The following is a 14,168-nucleotide window of genomic DNA, read 5'->3' as shown; positions in this document are numbered from 1 at the left end:
GAGCCAGGAACTTCTTTCAGGTCTCCCATGCGGGTGCAGGGTCCCAAAGCTTTGGGTCGTCCTCCACTGCTTTCCCAGGCCACAAGCAGGGAGCTGGGTGGGAAGCGGGGCCACCTAAATTAGAACTAGGGCCTATATGGGATCCTGGAGCATGCAAGGCGAGGACTTTAGCTGTTAGGCTACTGCACTAGGCCCACTATTACTTTATCTTTTAATTCTGTATTTGAGGAACCTTTTGAAGTATCCTCATCATTAGCTAAGTTTCACTGATACGAAATTGAGGTTCAAAGATTAAGTAGTTGAATATTAGTACTGGAATTTGAACATTTACAAGGTAGTACAAAGATTACAGGAAAAAAAGTGTTTCCAAGTAAATGCAAACATTTTCAGAAGATTATAAATAAGGAAAAATGTTATCTTATTTGCTACAGGTGGATTTTTGTTTATAGTACAGTCTTTCCAACCCTGAAATGTTATCTGGCACAAGTATCTGTAATAGAGCTAAAGTGACTTCAATAGTTTTTGAATTCAGGTAGCATGATGATTAGTGTTTGTTTCTTATATTTTAGTAGAATTTTGGACACCTTCATTTTGGGTTGTATGGACTTTTAAAAGATTTACTTATTTTTATTTGAAAGGCAGATTTGCGGAGAGATAGGGAAGGTCTTCCCTCTGTTGATTCCCCAAACGGCTGCGGCAGCCTGAGCTGAGCTGATCGGAAGCTGGAAGACAGGGGCGTGTGCAGGGTTGCAACGCCGTGGGCCGTCCTCCTCTGCTTTCCCAGGCCACACGCAGGGAGCTGGATGGGAAATGCAGCAGCTGAGACACAGACTGGCACTCACTGGGGAAGCCGATGCCTTCCGGTGGAGGATTAGCCTGTTGGGCCACAGTGCCAGCTCCATGGCAGACTTAAAAAAAAAAAGAAAAAACCCAAGTGCATAGTCTCCTTTGAGAAGCAGTAACCATGTACAGAGCTTGAAATACCGCTTCATTTAGTAGTCTTTCAGTTGCCACCTCACTTACTGACGCTCAAAAGAAAGGTACACTTGTCTGTATAGTTTTTACATCCTCACTACATGCACAAGCCAGTAAGGATTTGCACAATGAAGTTTTACTCTCAGGTGAGCATAACCTCGATGCTAGCATCCAAGATCAGTAAACTGCCATCCTTTCCTTCTAGCTGTTTAACATAATAGAGATTTCTGCTGTACTTAGTTTACTCGCTTTGATGTGGACATGAATGGGCCGTTGGCACACTAGGAACTGCAAGTTTATGCTTATGGTTCCAAACATTATATTGTGACAGAGTGACATGTTTGCCTTGTATTAATAACTTAATGTTCGTATACAAATTTAGCAGTTGGACTTTCTATGTTCTCTGTCAGAAACACAAAATCATATTTTTTGAATTTTCAAGAGTATTTAGACACGGCTGTCAAGAATGAAGATTTGAATGCCTCCCTTTTGTTAATCATATACACAAGGAAAATGCAAGTAAAAAGGGTGAAATAAACAAGGTGGAGACTGTTATTAGCCAGAGTGAGGGAGCTACGTTAACAGGTGCCTGGTAACCACGTGTTCCATGCAAGTCCTGAGGTCCTTTCCGTGCCTCTGAAGGGATCAACACCCCGTGACCCTTTTAGCATATTACATGACAAGGCTTCAACAAAACTGTGGGAAATGAGATTCTAAAATAATGTTTACTTTCCACTTTTTCCTGGAGACCTCTTACATTTCCTTCAAGTGCTGATGACTAAAAAATCTGGATTTCATAGTAGACTGGAAATCGTGCTCATTTCAAAATCCTGAATGGAGAAAACCAAGGATCTGTTTCATCTCAAATCTGGTGGTTATTGCAAGTGTCTGAATTAACTAGTGTGATCTGGAAAGTTCTCAGTAACGAATACTGCAAAAGGGCAGGAGCTTCTTCCCGGTCTCCCACAAGGGTGCAGGGTCCCAAGGTTTGGGCCGTCCTCAATTATTTTCCCAGGCCACAGGCAGGGAGCTGGAAGGGAAGTGGAACAGCCAGGACATGAACTGGTACGCCTGCATGGGACCCCAGCACATGCAAGGCAAGGATTTAGCCATTAGGTCATTGCGCCAGGATTTGGAGTTAATCTTGGTAAAGGAATTACGGATCTTTTCCTTAATCAATTAATGTTTTAATAAAGATTTATTTATGTTTATTGGAAAGGCAGATTTGCAAAGAGTAGAGACAGAAAGATCTTCCATCCACTGTTTTACTCCTCAAATGGCCGTGATAGCTGGAGCTGAGCTGATGTGCGCCCAGGAGCCAGGAGCTTCTTCCAGGTTTCCCACGTGGTGCACTGGCACATATGGGATGCCAGAACTTGCAAGTGGAGAGTTAGCTTGCTACATCACACCAGCCTCTTTAGTAGTGTTTAAAATCGCCAAAGCATAAAACAGGTATATTCCCATTTTATCCAGCTCTGAAAATGCGATCAGAACTAGAATTTCCTACAATTACATATGAACATCATCCTACTAATGGAAAAGATATTTTAATTCACATTTACAATAAAATTATAGTTCCTGCAGTAGGTTGGTGGGAGTAATCAGGCCATGATTTAAAATTAAAAAAAAAAAAATAGAAAGCTATACATATGCACCGTGTTCCAGGACTGCCCACACCGATTCATATCGCTGCAGTACAAGAAAGTCTGGTCTAAGGGTCAAGACAAATAGTCCTTTTCTCTCTGCCCTCAAGTAGGACAGTCACTGCGGCCAAGATACAATCGAATCGCCTTTTGTCTTTTTCTTCCTGCACTTCCAAACGAGCCAGTTGCTGAAGAGGCACCCTCCTCCCCGTCTCCGACCCACAATTTCAGGATCCTCGGCAGCTGCGAACTAAACCCTTTAACGTTCACTTTGCTCCACATGGACTGCGGTTGTTTATAGCGTGCAGCTGAAGCCCTCGTTTTTAAACACTCGCTTTTAAAAGTTATCTCTACCTTGCAGGTCTGGGAGTGGACACTGGCCTTCTTTCAGTATAAATAACTGCCCACATGTCCACCTGGGCCGGTGGAATCCTGGAGTCCCAGTATGCCCTCCCCCCTTGTTTTTTGCACCACGTCACCCCTGCAGGACTCGGAGCCCGGCAGGCTCAGGGAGATGGCACCCTTGAGGGCACAGGTGCTGGACTCGAACTGCCTGGGTTGTGGGGTGGGCCGCGGAGCAGGTGCAGGGCGAGGCTTCCCGCCCGTGTCCGAGCATCCCGAAGCTCTCGGCGGCATCTTCCAAGCACGTACACCAGCCAGGCTGCAGGAGCGACCTCCCAGACCACCTGCTCGGCAAGTACAGCCACCGGCGTTGGAGCCAGCCAGGCCGGCTCCGGACAAACACGCGCCTCACAGCGGGGTTTCCGGACCGCACATCCGGGCCCCACGCCCGCGCCAGGCCGCGCGCCGAGGGGCGTGCCTTCCCCGCCGCGCGTAGGAGGGGGCGTGTCCTCAGCCCGACCGCGCAGCGTGGACCGCACGAAACCCACGGCGGCCTCATCCTCCTTCTGCGCATGTGCTCCTGCCGGTGGGGCTCCCCGCGGGCGGGGGGAATGCTGCCATTCCGGGACAGAGAGCCAATGGGATGGGGAGGCTGGGGCGGGGCCACGGGCCACGGGGCGGGGCGCAAGGCGGAAGGATGGACCAGCTGAGCGCCCCTCGTGACGGCCCGGGCAGCGGCGGCGCAGGCGCGGTGAGCGAGGTCGTGCCAAGCCCGGCCAAGATGGCTGCCTCCAGTGTGAGCCTGTGAGAGGCGGAGGGAGGAGGCGGAGGGGCGGGGAGGCCGCACCCGGCGGTGGCGAGAACCCGCGGCCGCGGAGCCCCAGGGCCCCCGGCGGGGAAGGGGAAGTGGTGAAAGGAGCAGGTCACAGGGCCGCCTCATCGCACTCTGCACGCAGAGCCGGCGGCGGGAGGAGCTCGGGCCGGAGCCTCTCCAGCCTCCCGCGAAGGTAAAGCCGACCCGGGTGCAGGACTCTTGTGGGACTCTGGGCTCCGCGCGTTGGTAGCTGCAGCTTCTGAAGGGGGCAGGTCCACCCCACCCCAGCCCCGGCTGCCGATATGGTCCGTTCCGCCAGACTCCCCAACCCCCGCTCCCCACCCTAAGTGACATTGGCTTGGGGGAGCAGGGCCCCGTCCAGCCCACCCGGCTTGCTAAGTTCCGTGGTTCGATCCCCGCACCCCGTTCTCCCTAGCTCATCCTGAGCCTGCCTCCCCCAGCGCTCTTCCCTGCGGGCTCCGCCCTGGGCTGTCCCTCCCGGCCTCAGCGTCCAGCGCCGCGGAACGCTGGGCTCCGGCCACTCGGCATCCCGTGCTGTCCAAGTGTCCCGCTTGGACTTTGCTTAGTTTCGTTTTCTTGTGTTCAGGATTGAGGAGTCTTACAGTGCCTCCCTTTTCCAAACACTGGAGTTTGTTGTTTTTTTTTCCAACAAAGATTTTGTTTTTCCACCCCCTGCCAGGGAGTTTTTTTTTCACTTTTTTCCTTTGGCTGTGTTGATGAGTATGTGGTGCTTAGGCGCTGGGAGAAGTGCTATTTAGCACAGGTTTGAGACGTTAAGCTTCGAGTGCCTGCCTTGAAAGGTGTCTTGAGATTGGTTTCTTTTACCATTCCTGAGGGCTGGGAAGAAGCGGTTCTCTGCCCTCTCCCACAGCTGGGTCTCGGTTCCCCCCAAGGAGCAGGGCCTCTGCCTGATCCTGGTGGGTCCTCGCCGCAGGGCCTTGTGCTGTAGAGCTCCCTTAAGCCTCTTGGAGCTTTTGTGTCTTGGAAGAATCGGCATATTTTGGGATTCTTCTTCAGGGCCTGCCTCTGTTACTTGTAAGGCACTGACTGCAGAGTGTGGGGAAATGGCAAAGTGGCCAGGTTGTGTACTGTGCGACTTTAGGATTAGTCAAGAGGACTTGCTTTTTAAAGACCAGTTTAAAAAAGAGCCACACACATGAACTGCTGGTGAGAAAGAACGGGGTATCTGTATCCTGCAAAGACTGGATTCCACAGTTCTTTGATTTCTAAAATGCTCTTTGATTTAGATTGGTCTGTAATACAACTTTGGTGACATTAACATGTGAAATGGAACATGGCACTTCCTACATGGTTACGTCTCCCTTGGCCTGTGCTCTTACGGGGTAGTCCAGCACACAGTCCTTGTTCAGGAAATACCACGTGATGTCCTTTAGAACAGGAAGTAGGGCGGAAGAAGGGAGGAAAAGAGGAGTCAGGTGACTCAAAGCTGTGGTCCTGTTGGTGGAAAATCCCAGCACCTGATTCCTCTGGTCGCAGCATCTTCCAGCGTTAAGGTTTGTAGCAAGCAAGGGATAAGTTCAATGAACTTAGGGATGCCAGGATTGGGGACAAGTTATGGAATCAGAGAAAGCATGAGTTATGTTTATAAGAATGTAGCTTTACCCACAAGTGAAAGTGGGGTGTCTGGATGGACGAACAATAATGGCAGTATTTGTAAAAGGGTTGGTTAGTAAAGCCTGGTTCCCCATAGATATCCTCGGGATTTCTACACCGCTACTTCTGACTGCTTCGGTTCCGTTCATGGATCATTTTGATTTGCACAGATGAATCTGAGGTTTCTGTTCTTCCATTCTCTGTTTAAGGAAACTGGCACTTCAGTCAGGTGCAAGGCAAGGCTACGCAGCGAGACTGGAGCGCAGCTGGATTGCTGCTCCTGAATGTTCTGTGACCTTTAGCAGTGGTGCAGCCTGAGTTGTTTTAAGAGATCTTTGACTCTGTGGTTCTCAGCTTTGTCAGACCTAATAAAGAGCTCCTTTTTATACCAAATAACTTGTAACGCCTCTTTTACCATCTTGAAACAGTTTAAAAATAAGGTACCAACCTCTGGCTTTGCCCTGGCATAAAAAGTACCATTGTTCTCCCCTTCACAAGAAAAGAGAACTGATTTCAGAATTCTGACTTTTTGGAAGCCTGTCGAAGAGCTGAGCTTGCAGAGTCAGCTCCGGGCCCAGGGTTTAAGGGAAGACGAGGCTCACGGACAGGGAGCACTCCGCATTGTTGGACGGCAGGCCCCGGGAAGACGTGTTCAGCTAGAACAGCCGACACGCTGATGAAAGGCGGCTGCCCTGTATGGGTGCTCTATCCTCCAGCCGCACTGGGAGTTTTCCTAAAGGACTGGAGGGAGCCGTGTGGAGGGTCTGTTCTGTAGACCTGGAGGAGAGTGAAGCAGCTCTTTTTCTGCTCTTGGAACATAGGTCTTAGTCTCGTCAGAAAGGCACCTCCGCTGGTGTGGTCGATGGACCTTCACTGACCTGGGGAAGACAAGGATAGTCTCGGGCGTCAGGGAGGGGCCCTGGGTCTGATTCTGCAGCCAGAGGCGGCTGGGGACCAGGGCGCTTGTACTGCTGAGAGCAGTGAGCTCGAACCCAGGTAGGAGAATAGAGTGCAAGCCCCTCCCCTTGCGAACAAGCTAAGAAACTGAATAATCTACAATGGCAGAATACTAAGAAAGGCATACTATTATGCAAGAAGGTATAGCTCAAATAATTAAGTAGTCATTATCTGGTAAATCATCCCCTGCCACAAAAAAAGCTTTTTTTTTTTTAAAGATTGATTTATTTTATTGCCAGGTCAGTTATATGGGGGGGAGGAGAGACAGAGAGGAAGATCTTCTGTTGATGGTTCGCTCTCCAAGTGGCCACAGTGGGCAGAGCTGCGCTGATCCGAAGCCAGAAGCTAGGAGCCTCCTGGTCTCCCGCGTGGGTGCAGGGTCCCAAGGCTTTGGGCCGTCCTTGACTGCTTTCTCAGGCCACAGGCAGGGAGCTGGATGGGAAGCAGGGCTGCCGGGATTAGAACCAGCACCCATATGGCATCCCAGCGTGTTCAAGGCAAAGACTTCTAGCCGCTAGGCTACCACGCTGAGCCCAAAACAAGCTATTCTTAAGATCTGGCAAGACTGGTTGAGTGTGTCCAGGCCTCAGTGATGGCATGTCCGTGGAAGGACCAGAAGGAAGCAAAGAAAAGCTAAGAGCCTAAAACTCCCTCGGGAAGGGCAGCTATCAGAAGGAAAGGACTATAGCATGGAGTCCGCTGGAGCAGGAGATGACAGCATGAAGACCCGGTGAATAATGTCTACAAAAAGGAAATGCTAGAAATGACAGATGCAGGATGCATCAGTACATTTGACACAACTGAGAAAATCAGTAAACTTGTGGATATGTCAGAAATTACCCAGCTGCAACACGAAGAGCCGTGTGAATACATGCATAACTAGAATCCCAGAAGGAGAGAATAGAGCAGAAGTGTTTGTGGAGGTGTTAGAGACTTCTAGAGAATTACTTGTCAGTTTTAAAAGATCAAGCCGGAGAGCTGCATGCCAGCACCTCTCGTAGGCCCATGTGAACAGTGAGCAGAGAGCACTCTGAAGGTGGCTGGGGAGCTGCATGCCAGCACCGCTCGTAGGCCCGTGTGAGCAGTGAGCAGAGAGCACTCTGAAGGTGGCTGGGGAGCTGCATGCCAGCACCGCTCGTAGGCCCGTGTGAGCAGTGAGCAGAGAGCACTCTGAAGGTGGCTGGGGAGCTGCATGCCAGCACCGCTCGTAGGCCCGTGTGAGCAGTGAGCAGAGAGCACTCTGAAGGTGGCTGGGGAGCTGCATGCCAGCACCGCTCGTAGGCCCGTGTGAGCAGTGAGCAGAGAGCACTGAAGGTGGCTGGAGAGCAGAGTTTCAGCGGGAAGCAGAGGCACAGAACCCGCGTGAACAAGAATACAGTTGGCAGGTTTCAGATCCTTGTGGGAGAAAGTGACAAACCAGAAATGTATACACAGTAAAAGTCTTGCAAAAAATGAAAGATGCAGTAAAACAAAAGCTAAACTTTTGCCAGATCTGCTTTGCAAAGAAATGAAGAATGCTGGAAATGAACACAAAACTCATTCCAAAAGAATAGGGGGGAAATGGCAGTAGATTGTGTGCCACATAAAGTAAGGCAGAAAGTGTGAGGCGAGTATTGAGAATATTCTGTTTGTTAAGTCTACACACAAAGCAGTGATTTGTAAATAGGGTGTATAGTGTCACTAGGGTAAAAATAGAGAATATAGCTATAAAATTATTAGTAGGAAATCTGACCTCTGGTTTTTAGATATGACATAAAAATAGGGCATAAGAAAGAAGAAAAATTGTTACCAATGTACAGTCATTTTATACACTAGGTTTTTTAAAAACCACATTCTGCTTTCATATAAAATTTAAATGAAAGGAACTTATGACAAAGGACAGCTGAGGCTGTCGTAATATGCATGCACATTTCTGGAAACTGCTGTGCTGTGCACAGTGGAAAAGCTAAAAACTAGGACTTTCAGGAGAAATTCAGAGAATTCACAAGATATGTCTCTGACAGATTTAGAAAAGTGGGAACCAAAAGTGGCAGCACTGGTTTGTTGATGTTAGATGTTTAAAATGCTGTAATCCTGGAAGAGTTTGCTTGTGGGACACTGGAAGGAGTGACGGCACGTGGGCGCTCGTGAAGGACCGGAAGGAAGGGGTTAGGGAGCTCTGACGGAGTGTTGGGGCAGTGTGTGCGTGCCTAACTTCCTTAAGTGTGTGCATGTGGCTGTTTTATTCCTGCGTAGCCCAATGCGTCGGGGTGCTGTTCACTGGAGATGATATCATGCATAAACAAATGTGAAATTTCCTTCGTGCTCCAGTTGTTCAATATTGTCAGTCCTATTGGGATGAATTCACCTAAGAACAAAGCATTACGGTGGAACTGATTGTCTCGCAAAACATGTAACTTGAGTATAATCATGCCAGAGTACACCGCAAGTGCACTATCGTTTGCATTGTTTTCTGACATGAATAAGATAAATCGAGAATACTCTTTCAAGTTGCGTGTTAGTTGCACTTCTGGAAAAATCTATACATTGAGCCCTGCAAAATGTACTTTACACTTTGTGTTTTATATTTGCAATAAAATTAAACTCTGAGATTATTTTATGGGAAGTAGGGCTATTTTTTTTTTTTCAACATTAATTTATTTGAAAGAGAGGGAGAGAGCTTCAATTTGCTGATTCACTCTTCAGATGGTCGCAGTAGTCAGGGCTGGTCCGGGTTGAGTCCAGGACCTTCTGCCAGGTCTCCATGTGGGTGACAGGGGCCCAAGGACTTCAGTTATTCTCTAGTGCTTTTCCTAGATCATTGCAGGGATTTGGATTGAAGGTGAAGCAGCCAGGACATGAACCAGTGCCCATATAGGATGTGGCCGTTGCAGGCACAGCCTTTGTCTGCTGTGCCCCAGTGCTGGCCCGTGACTAGGCTTCTAGCTATGTGAATGACTGCTGGACTCTTCAGCCCAAGAAGAATGGTCTTGTACATTTAGGGCTACCTAGCACCATTCCCTTATTTATTGCTGGCCTTCCTCCCAGAGTGCCTCAGCTGGGTGTTGACCCCTAGCCATTTACTTTGTTCAAAATTGAAATCAGTGTTTTTTTAATGCGTTTCTCTGCTTCAGTGATGTTCAGAATGTTCAGCACTTTCCAGTTAACACCCCTTATTATTTGGGGTGATTCTTTAAAAACTTGATTTGAGAGACAGAGCTAGAGACAGAAATCTCGCACGGAATGATTCAGTCCTCAGATACCCCCCCACATCCTGTGCGGAGACAGCCCAGAGCTGAAAGGTGACAATTGAGTCCAGGTCTCCCACAAGGGCAGCAGCGATCAGCTGGTGGAAGCATTGCGCCTCTCTCAGAGCGTGCCTTAATCTGAGCATGGAGTAGGAGCAGAGCCTCAGCTTGGACCTGCAGGATCTGGGCTGCCATCCTCCCCCGCTGCTTCTGCACGGGCCAAATGGCTGCACCCGGTGTGATTCTTAATGAGAACATCTGAGACTCAGTGATGCAGGGAGTGTCCGCTAGCAAGTAGCTTAAGCAGGCGAATCTTTGCTAACTTAAGATATAGTTACCTGTGCAAAGGTACATTTTCAGTCAATAAAGATAAAAATGTGTATAGTAATTCTTTCCAGATGTTCTTGACTGTGCTCAGCAGCCTGCAAGGGGACTTTTCTAAAACAATGAGGTTGAAACACTGGTGGGATCTCACAGTTGTGGCCTTGGTAAACCATAGCTGTTTAATCAGTGCTCCCTGTTAGCGGTGTGCACCTGCTGGTCTGCTTTGCTCTTGCAGTATGAGGTATTGGATGAGCAGAAAGCACACCACCAAAGCAGCCTACTTGTTTTAATGCTTAGGTTGTATCACCTGTGGTTGCCAGAGGGCAGTGACAGGATTGATGAGGTTATGAATGAGTGGGCTTTGCGTACTAGTTAAATTGTATGTTAACTGCCGAAATTTAAACTTCCAAATTGTATTCCTCACTCCTCTGGTGCTGTGGTGCTTCTTTCCCTCTGACTTCTAGTCAAGACACTGAGTATATTTTATTTATTCATTTGAAAGGTGGAGTTAGAGGGTGTGGAAGTGAGTGGCTTGTCTGTTGGTTCACTCTTTAAATGTCCACAGCTGCCAAAGCTACGAGTCTGGAGCTGCAGGTGGAGACGGGACCCCAGTGGGAGGGTCCACTTCCACTGCCTTCCCAGGCATGTGAGCAGGGAACTGCGTGGGAGATGGAGCGGTGGGGCCTCGAACCCCTCCCTTAAGGGTGCTCCTCCGCTCTGGTTTTGGAGTTTTCCGTTTGTTAAGGTTGGATGGTATTGCATAAATTGTATAGCACTGCAGGACAGTTAAAAATAACAGGGATGGTTCAGAGAAGTAAACTTGAAACCTGTGCTGCTATTTTGTGTTTGTGCTGTATAAAAGGGAAACTGTAGCTTTTGAACTTCCTGTCCTTTGTTAGTGGAGAGAGAACTGTTAGGATGCTTCAACTGCAGACCTGCTTCAAGTTGTGTTAGAGCTATAGGAGGTTAAGTCCCCCATTTCCTGTAATAGTAGTGGAGACAACACCAAGCTGCAACAAGGCTGCTTAAAATGTGTTTTGCAGGCCTGGTGCGATGGCTCAGTGGCAAAGTCCTCGCCTTGCACACACTGGGATCCCATATCCATGCTGGTTCATGTCCTCAATGCTCCACTTCCCATCCAGCTCCCTGCTTGTGGCCTGGGAAAGCAGAGGATGGCACAGAGCCTTGGGACCTTGCACCCCGTGGGAGACCCAGAAGAGGCTCTGGGCTCCTGGCTTCGGATTGGCGCAGCTCTGGCCATTACGCCCACTTGGGGAGTGAAACAGTGGATGGAAGATCTTTTCATTCTGTAAATCTGCCATTCCAATAAAAATAAATGAATCTTTTAAAAAAAAATCTGTTTGCCTGTTTAGGCTTTTTTACGATTGTAGAGATGGATTGTTAATTGCCTGTTTAACTTGGGAAAGAGTTAATGGAGCTAGTACACTTTGTTCTTTCTTAGGTCAACTTAGGCTTGAAAGATAAAATGAAATATAAATTAGATTTAGAAAGTTTTAAGGATGTACAAACTAAATATGTAAATAGCCAGAGATTTTTAAAAATTTGCCTAAATGAGCACATTCTTGAATAACTTTCTGTTGACTGTTTCAAGACAGTTTGAAGATTTAGTAAAGGAAGAGTCACAAGACATCTTTTGTGGAAAAATGCCTCTTTTTAAATTTATTTTTAAACAAGCATGTATCTGTTTTGTCAGAAGTAAGAACTAGCTCCTCAGATGGAATGCATATAAATAGACAGACCTCTATTGCTGTTTATACTGTTGAATGGAGGAGGTCCCTGCTGACCACCTGCCACCCATTGACACTCTGGGGGTAGAAGGACCTGGCCTTGGATCCACCCAGGATCACAGGGTATCCTATAGCTGGGCCCCAAGGGGAAGGTGTGTTCCCAGAGAAGGGGTGTCCTGGATTAAGGGCTTGCATGCATATCTTCCCCAGTGAGGAGTGGGTGCTCTGGCCCTTTTTCTAGAAACTTCTCTCACACTCCAAACAGCATACGTGCCCATCACTTTCTAATTTTTTAAAAGATGTAATGGCAGATGCTAGCAATGCACCCAGAAGGGCCTATTTCAGTAAAGGGGTGGGAATAGGGAAGGCCATGTAAAACATTAGATGGGATTTTGTTCAAGGGCTCTTGCGTTTTTCTATTATATATTTGTAAATGACACCTCAGCCTGTGGGTTTGTGTTTCCTAGAAGCAAAGTATCACCCTGTGTTGTTTCCTACAGGAGGCTGTGTGCCACCTGCTGCTGGCTCTTCGTTTGCCTGCCGACTGGTGCTTCTTGTCTGAACCCTGAGTTTCGGCCCTCTGGTTTTATTAAGTATCATATCAAGTGCAAACCTGAGTCTTTCCTGTTTGGCTTTGCTTATTAAAGTTCTCTTAGGAAGAAGGGAAGAGCCAATGAAAATAGCAACATTGGTGTTTGTGTCTCACCACCTTCTAGTAAGACAGAAAGTATTTCTTTAAACGGAAGGATTGCTTCCGACCTTTCTCTTGCATGTTTATTTCATGAGTATGCCTCCGGACAGGCTTTAACTGGAAAGGAATCAGAGGTTTTGAAGGATGCGAGCACCCCTGGGTTGTTTCACCTGCCTTAGGACAGTGCGGGCATTTAAAGTTAAGGCATCATCAGAATGCCCACATCTCCTATTGAAATGTGGGTTCAAGTTCTGGCTGTTCTGCTTCCAGATCCAGCTCCCTCTAATGTGGATGGGAGGTGGGAGGTGGCTGAGTACCCGAGTTCCTGTTGCCTGTATGAGGGGCCCGCATGGAGCTCCTGGTGTTGGCCTGGTCCAGCTGGCTGGAGTGGATCAGCAGATGGAAGAGTCCCTGTTTTCCCACCACCTCCTTGGGGCCATTACCCTGGCTTTCAAATGAGTGGATCTTCAGTGATAACCAAAGAGGTGACAGCGCAGTGTTGGAACTTGCAGGCAATTGCTTGGAGATAACAATGGATGCAGTGGAACTTTAATAATACCGCTGACTTCCTTGTTGGGTAACAACGTTTATTTCTGTAGGAATTGGCTTCTTTGATGGCATGGGTTCTGTAACTATGATCTCTTTCTGAGTGTTTCAAGATTGCTGTAGGTGTGGTTCGCAGTTCACACACTGATTTGTTTATTTACATGCGGGACGTGCTTTTACCAAGGCTTGAGTCCTGTTTTAAAACTAAAATACTAATAAAAAACCCCTCCAGGTTAAAGTCCATTTGACAGTTTCCTCCATACACAACACAGTCTTAAGACTGTCTAGTAATGGCTTTTTCATCTGGGTAAAAATTAATGTTCTGTTAACCATTTATAATTTGTGCCTTTATTTGAAACTGTACTGACCTAGAGATGTTATTTGCTCAGTTTGAATGCAGTCATGAGTGCAATGAAATTTTTTTTAAAGATTTATTTATTTTTATTACAAAGTCAGATATACAGAGAGGAGGAGAGACAGAGAGGAAGATCATCTGTCCGATGATTCACTCCCCAAGTGACCGCAACAGCTAGTGCTGTGCCTATCTGAAGCCAGGAGCCAGGAACCTCCTCCAGGTCTCCCACGCGAGTGCAGGGTCCCAAGGCTTTGGGCTGTCCTCAACTGCTTTGCCAGGAAAAAAATAGAAATGGGCAAAGGACATGAGTTAATATTTTGCAGAAGATGAAATTCAAATGGTTAATAGATACATGCAAGTTTGGTTTTGTAATGTACCAGGTAAAACCTTAGTTTCACTGTAGAGTATTTTGGTCAGAAAAGAAAGGGAAACTAAAATGTTTCCGCCGTTATTTTATAAAGACTTCCACAGCCAGATTGGAGAATTTTGTTCCCCACATACTCACCTCCATTATTTTCACATCCACATTTTATTGCACTGTTTTTTTCACATGTCTGTGCCGCTTGTCCAACCATTGAACCATCTCATTTATTAATTCATTTGAAGACAAACTCCATGATTTGAGTGCTGGGTAAACCAGAGTACCTTGTATGTGACCTGCTGTCTGCACGTTGTTTATTGGTGTGGAAATTGCTTCCAAGTGGTCACATGCAGTAGACATTTAAAATAGGCAAATAGGCTTATTTGACCACGCTCCCTTCACCCACTGTTGTATTGTTTTTTTGAGTGTACTCATTCATCCCTGGTTAGATGAGTGTTTTGTTTGGGTTTTTGCTTCACACAGGGCATGTATATGGACTTCATTTTGCCCTGTGTACAAAATCCCCGGCTTGCAACCTGGCTGGCATCTT

General features: G+C 47.4%; 1 protein-coding gene across 2 annotated transcripts in view; it reads left to right on the top strand.

The window, feature by feature from the left end:
• Window positions 1-3,713: 3,713 nt before the first annotated feature.
• The window catches only part of DNAJC13 (DnaJ heat shock protein family (Hsp40) member C13), a 90,849-nt gene continuing 80,394 nt past the window's right edge, over window positions 3,714-14,168 (top strand). Inside the window, exon 1 of one of the 2 annotated variants that reach the window (XM_040962837.1) lies at window positions 3,714-3,967. The gene's annotated coding sequence lies outside the window, so the exon portion shown is untranslated. The remainder of the gene's footprint in view (window positions 3,968-14,168) is intronic. The other variant, XM_040962847.1, reaches the window with a different exon arrangement.

This window comes from Ochotona curzoniae, unplaced genomic scaffold (assembly GCF_017591425.1).
Source record: "Ochotona curzoniae isolate NIBS_2020 unplaced genomic scaffold, NIBS_Ocur_1.0 contig_1302, whole genome shotgun sequence".
Classification (NCBI taxonomy): Eukaryota; Metazoa; Chordata; class Mammalia; order Lagomorpha; family Ochotonidae; genus Ochotona; species Ochotona curzoniae.
This window is presented reverse-complemented; position numbering and strand designations above follow the sequence as displayed.